This window comes from Phalaenopsis equestris, unplaced genomic scaffold (genome assembly GCF_001263595.1).
Source record: "Phalaenopsis equestris unplaced genomic scaffold, ASM126359v1 Scaffold000342, whole genome shotgun sequence".
NCBI lineage: Eukaryota > Viridiplantae > Streptophyta > Magnoliopsida > Asparagales > Orchidaceae > Phalaenopsis > Phalaenopsis equestris.
This window is the reverse complement of record NW_018164784.1, coordinates 366,801-378,395: the sequence shown is the minus strand read 5'-3', so window position 1 is coordinate 378,395 and position 11,595 is coordinate 366,801. Positions and strand designations below refer to the sequence as shown.

The 11,595-nt window shown below is 39.9% G+C and overlaps 1 protein-coding gene across 1 annotated transcript in view; it reads left to right on the top strand.

The window, feature by feature from the left end:
- LOC110025922 (peroxiredoxin-2F, mitochondrial) overlaps positions 1 to 11,595 on the top strand; it is a 31,135-nt gene that overhangs the window by 15,420 nt on the left and 4,120 nt on the right. The window lies entirely within an intron of this gene.

Sequence of the window (11,595 nt, the reverse complement as noted above, 5' to 3'; positions counted from 1 at the left end):
CAGCAGGAAGGGGGGGCACAGCAAGGAGCAGCGACTGAAGGATCCAATGAACAAGAGGGCCCACGAGACCTGTGATCACATATGCAAGGAGGGAAAATTCAAACTTTGGTGGCTCTTTGGGGGGGGGTTGGGGGAGGGGAGTTTGTGGGGATTATATTTGGACTAATAACCTAGGGTTTGCTTTATGTTTGTTTTGGCTGCAGTTTTCCTTCTCTTCTTGTGGTGTTCCTAGCGACTTCTATAGCCTGTGGAGAGTCGATCATCCTCTTGAATAGTAGATTATCATCGTATTTTTCTTGTTTTTTTTAGTTCTCGTAAGAGCTACCATCGTTTTAGATTTTCCAAATATCTATAGCAATTTTGTTGTTGTTTGTTCGCTGTCTTTGATTCTAGATCCTATCAAATTGGTATCAAAGCAAGGATGGGCTACTTGGTGGAGTTGCAGAGCATTGAGGAGGTTTGAGGTCTTGAGTTGGCAGGGTTCCCTGAATGGGTCCAACACAAATCTTACAGTAGTTTACAAACATCTTTTAGCGCCAAGCGGGTTACCACTTTCGACGGAGCAAGGGCACACTATTACATTAAAGGTGATTTTCCCCCTATCAGTGTCAAATCATACCGATGTCTTCAGATTCAAAAGGATGAAATACAGAAGTTGATTCACGAGATGCTTGAGGTTGGGATTATCAGCCTAGTGTGAGCCCTTTCTCCAGTCCAATCCTGTTGGTGAAGAAAAATAATTGTAGTTGGAAGTTCTGCGTGGACTATCGAGCTTTGAACAAAGAGATGATATTGGATAAGTTTTCTAATTTTGTGATTATTGAGTTGCTAGATGAGCTTTATGAGGCAGTCATCTTCTTAAAAATCTATCTTAATTCGGGATATCATCAGATCAGGATGAATCTAGACTACGAGTTCTTGGTGATGTTGTTTGGCTTCACCAACACCTTAACCACATTTCAGGCTCTCACCAACACATTAGAAAATTTATCCTGGTTTTCTTCAATGACATTCTGATATATAGTCATACAAAGATAAAGCATGTGAAGCACCTGGAGGACGGCTCTAGAGAAGTAGAGAGAGCACCAGTTGTACGCCAATTTAAAGAAATATTCATTTGGACAGCTACAAATGGAGTAACTTACGCACGTGGTGACCATGGCAGGATTAGTAACAGGCCTATCCAAGAATGAGGTTATGATGGTTTGGACTTTACCTAGAAGCTTGAAGGAGTCGAGGGGATTCCTAGGTCTCACCAGATACTACCAAAAATTTGTGAAGGTGTACGCACGATAGCATGACCACTAACGAAATAGCTAAAGAAAGATAATTTCAAGTGGGGGTTCGAACATCTAAAGAGAACCATTAGTAGTGTACCATATTCAACACTTCTAGATTTTAGTAGACTATTTGTGGTAGAAACAGATGCGTCGGGTTGCTGATTAGGAGTAGTACTCATGCAGGACCAGCGACCGATTGCCTACTTTAGCCAGGTTCTTACCGCTAGGGCGAGGCTCAAGTCTGTGTATGAGCGACAGTTGATGGCTATTGTCTTGGCCATTCAAAAATTGCGGCCCTACAGTTTGGGACGACATTTTCTCGTCAGGACGGATCAGAGGAACTTGAAGTACATGTTAGATTTGAAGAATGTGACTGAGAAGCATCAAAGGTGGCTATCCAAGTTGTTGGGATAAGACTTTGAGATTCAGTACTTGCCAGGATTAGTGAATAATGACACAAATGTCCTGTCGAGAAAGGTGGGGGATCCCCAACTAACAGTCTTATCGGTACCCTTGGTCCTAGATTAGGAAGCCCTGAGGCAGGAGAACGAGTAAGGTGAAGGGCTGAGGAAAATACGGACAAAGTTGCTACAGGATTCGAACAGTTATACGAGATATGCATTGAGGGAACAATAACTACTATACCAGGAGCGGCTCATGATACCAAGAGCATCAGAGTACATCCCCAGACTATTGCAAGAGTTTCACGACTCGGGGGGCATTCTGGGGTGCAAAAGACATACAACCGTGGATCGACAGAGCTTTATTGGATGGTGACATGTAGAGACGTAGAAGATATGGTGGCGCAGTGCGATGTGTGCCAGTGGTACGAATACTTGACCATGGCGCCTAGTGGGTTTTTACAACTCTTAGCATTAGCGGAGATGGTTTGAGAAGATGTGACAATGGATTCTTTAGAAGGGTTGTCAAAATCAGATGGGTTTACGGTGATGCTAGTGGTAGTGGATCGCTCGAGCAAGTATGCTCATTTCATTCCACTAAGACACCGTTACACTGCTCTCAATAGCTACAATGTTCATAGGGAAAGTGGTCCGTTTACACAGAGTGCCGAAATCGATTGTATCAGACAGGGACAATGTGTTCCTCAGTCAGTTCTAGGAGTTGTTCAGGTTAGAAGGAACTGTCCTTAAGAGAAGCACATCATATCATCCTCAGACCGATGGCCAGACGTAGGTGGTCAATTGGATTGTGGATATACCTGTGTTGTTTTGTATCAGATAGGTCGAAGCTTTGGATCAAGTGGATTGTGTGTTGAATTTTTGTATAATACTTTGTACCATACTGTAGTGCAAGCCACTCATTTCAAGATTTTGTATGGGCGGGATCCACTGTACTTGATCCGCTATGGGCATAGTATTACATTGGTGTCCAGTGTTGACCAATACTTAGAGGAGAGGGACAAACTATTGGCGGAGCTCAAGGGACATCTACTGAGGGCTCAACAAATCACGAAGAGGAATGCGGATGGACATAGGAGAGAGGTGCATTTCGAACTGGAGGACATGATTTACTTGAAGTTGAGGCCCTATAGGCTTAAGACATTGGCCAGGCGGAGAAGCAAGAAACTTCCATCACAATATTATGGACTGTACGAGGTGGCGGAACACATCTGAGTGTACGACTTTCCCTATGATCTTCACCATTCAATTTAAAGTCTATAACGTGTTCCCTCTAAAACTGTTCCTGAGAAGTAAATTTGGCTGGGAATTCCTAGGCAACGGCATGTTCAAAGATTAAAAATGGGTGTGATATTAAAATCAAATTGGTTACTAGAAAACCTGGCCAATTTAATGTCCGAGCATCAAGATGCCTCAACTCCATATGCCATTCTCAGGAAAAGTTCCCAGGAGCAAAATCACAGATGATTGAAATTTATCTGGATGCATTGGGCAGACCTCAGTACCAAAGGGAAAGGATATGGACTTTAGAAAAACCAATCCTGGCGAAATCTTGACTTGATAATGATTTTATCTGCCTTCACATTTCCTTGACTATGTAATCCTCCCAAAGCCTCTCCGGATAACCAGAAATCTAAACTCTTCAAAAACTTCCTCTTCTAACTAACACTAGGGTATTTACAACATAAGCAACCATCTAATAACACAATTAGGCCCCTAATTTCTAAACTTCCCTACATAAAGAGATAAGCTAAAAAGTGGAGATCTACATGAAGTTTTAAATTACAAAAAAAGGACCACCCCTCAACCATGTTGTGATTCCTGGTGGAAAAAAACATTTGTCGTCGTTCTAGTTCTCCTTGACTTTTCATACAAGAGTGTAAGGTCGGCTACATTGTAGTGGTTGACACATTCACGTGACCTTGCATGTTAATTTTATAAGCAAGCTTTCGTGTACAGTTTATAACCCTAAATCTTTCTTTTTGTATATGAAACCTTCTTTTGAAGTAAGCAGACACAGACTTATTATTTTGCTTTTGTTATTGTACATTTTTCTCTGTGTTATTTCTCTACCTCTCCCTTAGGGTTAATCGTGGTGCGACATAGGCAGACTATTCAGTCAAATTAAATTCTCATGAGTAGGGGAATAAAAAATTGACCCGACGCTTAAACACGGCTCTAAAAATTCGGGTTAGGGTTGACCCAAATAATTTTCGAGTCGCTTTGGGTTTAAGAATTCAACACGAAAAAATTTGGGGTCGTGTTAGGGTTGAACTCGAAAACGCGAACATGACTCGAATAAACACGAAAAAATTGGTTATACTTTTAACTCCTATACCATTGTTTGTCATACATAAGCAGAGAATCTTTTTAATTTATATATTGTTACTTCTTAAATGTTAGAAATATAATTTTTTTAATAAAAAAATGAGTTGAAATGTTAAACTGGTTGGGTTCGGATTAACCTCTCGATCGAGTCGGGCTTGGGTTGAGCTTTTCGACCAATTTATTGTTTGAGTTGGTTTCGGGTTAACCCAATTTGGTCGGGTCATTTTCAGGTCGGACCCAAACCCATCTCGCTGATTCGAACTGATATCTCTACTCACAAGCACTTGTTTTAACTTATATAATCAGGATCCAATGGGTCATAAACTAGTCTAAATAAATTGCTGCTCATGTATATAATAAATTTCATTTCATAATTCATTCACACTCGCATATACTTTGAAGCGTGGAAAAAACATATATCACAAACATATATGTACAAAGTTGCCAAATCCAAAATATTAAAAGCACGTACTCATAAGTCTGTACGACCTCCAAAATTTTATAATGTAAAAACTATACACTTCACACTTAGCTACTCTTTCTTCTGTTCCTTGCATATTCCTGAAATTAAACAACATAGAGTGAGCTGCTACAAACTCAGCGAAATAGTCAAAGCTAAATAGAATTTTATTGATTGAAAAAAAGTATGTAACATCACATATAGCTCATGTACATGCCCACAACACATGACTCATGTTATAATCATATAAATTATGTAAAAAAAAGACATGTAATACATAAAATCATGACAACTGTCATTCATGTATAATCACAAGCATGTTCGTAAGTCATCAATTTAATATAGAAATGTCACTTGTAATTATATAGACCTCAATTATTCTCATGTCATTGGGTCGTCATTAGCCCGAATGCTACATTAACTATTGATAAAGGCTGGACATCTCCCAACAGAACAATTATCAATAGTCTCTCTAGTACCAACCGTTCTCTACTTTTCGTCCATTGCTTGATTCCAATGATTCCCAGAGTTTTGTCCTCGTCTGAATACCAAGAGTTGGGAATCCCATTGTTCCATATCATCCATGCTTGCAAACATTTATGTAATAACATACCTATTATAACACTTGCGATATTCCTGTAATTATAATTCCTGTAATAAATAATCATAGGCAATACATAATCATATTCATAATTAAATGATAATCCCATCGTTCCATTTCATTCATGTTTGCAAACATTCATGTAATAGTATACCTATCACAACACTTGTGACATTCCTGTAATCATAATTTCTGTAATAAATAATCATAGACAATGCATAATCGTATGCATAACTAACATGATAATAGTATCTAAAAATAAATATTTTATAATATGCTCATCATTATCAATATCATAAGAAAATCATAATAATAATCAAATTTTGTACTACTTAGTATTCACATAATCATGTGTAGGTATCCTTCAATATGTAGAAATTTTAAATGAAAACAATTCTAAGTAAACATACCAAATCCTAAAGAAATATATCATTCTTAATTTAGGGCTGCATTATTTCATCTAAATCGATGAAACAAACCCCGCGACGGGTTTCCCCAGGCTCGTTGTAGCCCCCTTGAACAACACTTGTTCAGTGCCACCGCTCTTGACAGTCGTGCCTTGTTGTCTTGCAGTCCCCTTTCACCCCTTCACTGTAGTCATCCATAAAACAATAAACTGTAGTTTTCTTGTTGTCCCTTAGCTGTTCCGGCCATTCCCATCGCGCTTCACCACTCCACTTGCCACCCAACTTGTTGCCCTTGCTATCCCTGCCTTTCGCTTCTCTGCCAACGCAATTTAAACACCTCCTTTTTCTGTCCCAATCACCCCCAACTCATTTCTGTCGCCTACCTTCGCTACCCGAACACCTAACCGACCTTCACCACCCATGGATAGAGCCCTAGTACGAGTTTGTGTTGTGTTTGTTAGAATTTCTTTTTCAAATTTCTTTGATTGTGACCATCTATTTGCTCCGAGTAATAATATTTGTTTTTTCTATTGTGGTTTGTTTTCTCTGATATCATTGTCGGTTTATGGTTAAACCGATACTCAAAATGCTATGGCTTTGAAATATGTGTAAATCTCTATTGAAAAATCTATGATTAATTAAAATTTGACAACTTATGTTTTAAAATTAAAATCAAATTAAACACACGCTCTAGAAGTTATGGTATATATAGAATTAAGTTACAAGTCCTAGTTAACTTGTCCAATCCTCTTTTTAAAGACCGGAGTTGATGAGCTAGTAATTCAGTAATATCCAAATAACAAATATAAAAAGTTGTAAGTCTAATCACCTAATTCGATTTTCCTCATTGTAAAGAATGAAGTTGCAATGATCAATATTTTAAATATATTAAAGGGATAAACTTTCAAATAAATTACAAGCATGTTTTTAAATATCCAAATCCTTGATGATCATCATGTTGATTGAAAATCTCAATCTGAGGGGTCAACTTCTTATTCTATTTTGAAACCCAATATTCAAAATAACAAACGAAAATATTCAAGTTAAAGTCCAAATCCCTGATGATTACCACACACTTTAAACCGTTCTTGTTGAAATAGAGGCTCTAGAACATTTTTTCTGGTGAAAATTAAACAGCATAAGCTGGGACAAAGATCAATGTTTTAAATATATTAAAGGAAATGAAGTTGCGAAGATCGATATTTTAAATATATTAAAGAGACAAACTTTCAAATAAATTACAAGCATGTTTTCAAATATCCAAATCCTTGATGATCATCATGTTGACGGAAAATCTCGATCCACTCACTGTAAGGAATAAAGTTGCAAAGATCAATATTTTAAATATATTAAAGGGACAAACTTTCAAATAAATTACAAGCGAGTTTTCGAAATATCCAAATCCTTGATGGTCACCTTGTTGATTGAAAATCTCAATCTAAGGGATCAACTTCTAAATCAATTTTTAAATCCTTCTCCAAAATAACAAACGAAAATATTCATGTTAAAATCCAAATCCCTGATGATCACCACACACTCAAACTGTTCTTGTTGAAATAGAGGCTCTAGAATATTATTTCTGGAGAAAATTAAACAGCATAAGCTTGGACAAGAGTACTAAAAAAATCAACATAGAATTCCATTGGTTTGACATGATTTTCTCATTTACATCCATGGATCCACACTAAAAAAATCAACATAGAATTCCATTGGTTTGACTTGATTTTCTCATTTACATCCATGGATCCACTGATTCTGCTATATTTCAGAAGTGTACATAATTTTCTTTTTCGCAATGGCCCCTAAATTTTTGGAGAAGCTTTATAAGCACTTAATTGCAATACAAGAGAGTGGAGCTGACATCAAAGAAACTTGATTGGTATTCATGTTCACCTTGTGTTATTTTCTGGCACTACCTTGCTTGCACTGCACTTATCTCAAACAAAACCTCGTTGCTTACAAATTTTAGCAAGCACTGCGTCCCGTCTACCATTGACCAACACCGTAATAATGCTGGCATCTTCCAACAAAATTCTATAGAATTTCTCAGACACTAGTTCTCGAAAGATCTTGTACTGAAAAGCCAAATTTAATTTTCTCTAGTAGTAGGATGACCTCTTCCCATAAACAGCAGGTTAAATGATATTAAAGCTGGGGTTATTAATAAAGAAGGTTTAAGTAGAGAATTATGTCTTTGATAAGCCTCAATTCGGCTCCCTGGCTAGAAGATGGAGATGCTGGAAAGGCTTATGTTTGAGACAGTTTATCAAAAATTGGTTTTCATCTGAAAGGTAATTATCATTTGGATCTCATTTTCCTCCCGGATTAGATCAATTCAAATGAACTGCTTTTTATTCACGCATCCTTCGCTAGGTAGTTTATATTCCTGCAACATTTATAATTATATTCCTATAACTCAATTCTTATCTTTTGCTGCAAGTGCTTTGAGGAATGAGTGGCTGAGTAATTGATCTGTTACATGATCAAAAAATTGGTGATGGGCTCTTGTTTGCTTTTTTTTCTAAAATACTCGGAGTTTGTTGTCTTTTTGACACGGGGCTGCTACTCTCGCAGCTCCTCGAGCCATGCGCGGTAGGAAAACAAGCCGACTCGACTTTCCTCTGAAGCAGGCCAGTCCAACCTACTTACTCAGGCACTCGGCTCCCCCCTATCGTGCCTGATTCATTTGCCCCTCCTCTTTCTCGATCCTTCCTTTCCCGTGCACTAATCTCCTAGCCGTTGCTACGCACCTCCTCCTCCTAGCCGTTGCTACGCACCTCCTCCTCCTAGCCGTGCCATCCTCCCATTCTTCACCTCTTTCCTTCATAAGATCTTACCTTTGTGGTCTTCCCTTCCTCCTCTTTTTATGCTTGTTTTTTCTTAGGTCAGGACAATTTTTGGCATGTTGACTTTTTCTATTCCAGGTGATTCTTCTTGGGATTTTTCCTGCTTTCAAGGCTGTATCTTTCGACAACGCGATGCTATGGTTGTATCCCGCCAAGGTGGTGTGTATCTCTGCTTTACCCTCTCCTCCAGACATCGCTCTCCACTGATGTAGCCATTCTAGCTTCTCCTGCAGGCTGTTCGAGTCCTCCCTATAATATACTGTCGCAGCGCCCCTCCAACTAGTCACCGGGCCCGCTGACCCTTCCCAGCTCCCTCCTGGATGTTGCCCCTCCTTCCTGCACTCCTCCAAGTAAGTCGTAACCCTCCACAACTCTCATCCCGACGTTGTCATCCTCTCTGGTGCCACCTCCCGTGAACCGTCAACCTCTCAAAGTTCTCCCAGCATCACTCCAGTCGGTGTCAGTCGCTCTGATGTCCGTCCAACTGCTACCAACTTTTCACCAGCGTCCTCGATGACATCTCTACCGCCCGTCGATGCGGTCTAGAACTGTTTCTGATCTGTGCTTAGTTTATTTTCTGCATTGCTCTATTTTTTTTTATTGTTTTAGTGTTGTTTTACTTGTTTATACATTTGAGTCATTGTTTCTACATTCTTTACTTGCTAGGAGTCGTTCTTGTACTCATGTTATAATTCAATAATAAAATTTGTTTCTTCTGAGACGTGGTTTGGGTTAAGCTAGGTATCATTTGGTATCAGAGTTAGCCCAACACTAGTCCTACCCTAGGGTCACTAACATTTGCCCCCACCCAATCAACCAAATTTTTTTCTCTTCCTTCCCCCCTTTTTCCCCCATCTCTTTTGTCCTTCTCATATTGTCTCTTCCTCCCTTCTATCTTCTCTTTCTCGAAACACTTATTGATCATGCCTCCACGTCTATATGCACCAGACCCGACTCGAAAAGAAATGCAACACGAGATTCATCGCTTACAACAACAATTGGCCGAGATGGACGATGAGACTCAATGAGACGTTACTCTCAACCATGAGATTGAGAGTCGAAGAGGAGACCGTGACGACGACCTAAATCCTTTTCACCGCGATGACATGACGACGGGTATCACCCTCGTCGCTTTGACATTCACTATCACAGGAGACCTCGGGAGGAGCCCACATTCGCCATGCATCGCGATTTCAACATCAAAGTAGACCTTCCGAAATTCAATGGAGCATGGTCCCCGATGACTTCATCGACTGGTTGAAAGAGATCGAACGAATCTTTGATTACAAGGAGGCACCTATGTACAAACGGGTTAAGCTCGCCATGATCGAACTAAAGAGAAGAGCATCGTTATGGTGGGACAGTTTGCAACGTCAACGACAACACGACGGTGACGATAAGATCATTAAGTGGACCAAAATGAAAAAGGCAATGCAAAAGAAATAGTTGTCACCCTACTATTGCCAAGATATGTACCTCTGGTTCCACAACCTGCAACAACATTATCTATTGGTCGAGGAATTCACAACACAATTTCATCATTTTCAGATGAAGTGAGACCTAGTTTAGCAAGAAGAGCACACAGTCGCCTGTTATCTCGACGGCTTAAAATCAGGCATTAGCAACATTGTCCAACTGCAACTATATTGGACGCTAAACGATGTCTAAACCCTTGCATTGAAAGTGGAACGACAACAAAAACAAACCAAATCTCATAACTCTTTCCACCAGTAGTCGATATACAATCACCTCAAATCACACCTACTAATAAACCCACGACGGAAGCTAGCAAGTCACTCCCAGGAAGCATGAAAACCACCCCGAACGACGCGAAAGTCGAAAGAGGAAGTTCCTTCAGAACAATTTCTACACGAATAAAGGTTGTAGGTGCCATAACTACGACCACATTGTTGTCAATTGCCCCACCACCCGTGTTGTCTCATTTACTGAAGAAGGCGTCATCGAAGAAATTGAGAAAGTCGAGGAAGCTCAATCTGAGGATGGTTCAGAAGAAGCACTTTCTCTCCCCGATGACGAAGGCGAACTATTAGTCATACGAAGGGCTCTGGAGTCAGAACCCAACAAAGATCTGTCCTGGCTACGACACACTTCCGCACCACATGCACTGCCAAGGGTAAAATCTACAGTCTAATCATTGATGACGATGGCTGCAAAAATGTCGTCTCCACCTTTATGGTCAAAAAACTATAGACAAAAACATCACGATTCTACTCTCTCACCTGACTCAAAAAAGGGAACGAAATTTGTGTCGATCAATAATGCTTAGTCGAATTCTCTATTGGCAATTAACTACAAGAGCAAGTTTGGCGTGATGTTGTCCCAATGGACGCATGTCACATTTTTTTAGGACGACCATGGCAATTTGATTGGGAAACACAAGGTGGCTTCAAAAACACTTGTTAGGACGACCATGGCAATTTGATTGGGAAACACAACAAGATGGCTTCAAAAACACTTCCATCCACATTCAAGAACGATGGAAAACACATCATGTTATTGCCTGTAAAAGATGCGCGGCCCAAGATCAACACCAAATACACATTAATCTCACAAGTCACCTAGCACTAGCTCTGGTCCTAAAAGGTACTGGCACGGATAATGAGATCCCTGCACAACTCCAACCACTCCTACACAATTTTCAAGACGTCATGAATGATGATTTCCCAGATGGGTTACCCCACTACCGGACATCCAACATGCCATCGACCTCATACCAGGGTCGGTTCTACCAAATAGATCCGCCTACCAGTTACTACCCGCAGAGAAGGAACTCCAATGTCAGGTGCAGGATCTTGTTAAGATAGGATTGGTACGCGAAAGCACCAGCCCATATGTTGTATTCACCCTCATCGTACCCAAGAAATATGGCTCCTGAAGGATGTGCATTGACAATCACAGCTAAACAAAATTATAATCAAATATTGTTTTCGCATACCGCGACTCGATGAATTTTTAGATCAGTTGTACGATACCACTGTCTTCTCAGAAAATTGACTTGTAGAGTGGTTACCACCAGATTAGAATGCGACCCGGAGACGAGTGGAAAACCACCTTCAAAATATGAATGGTCTTTATGAATGGACAATCATACCTTTCGGCTTGTACAACGCGTCCAACACCTTCATGCGCCTAATGAATCAAGTCTTTTGAGCTCATATTGGGAAATTTGTGGTAGTCTACTTCAATGATATCTTAGTTTATGGTAAATCTGAGGAAGATCACCTACAACACCT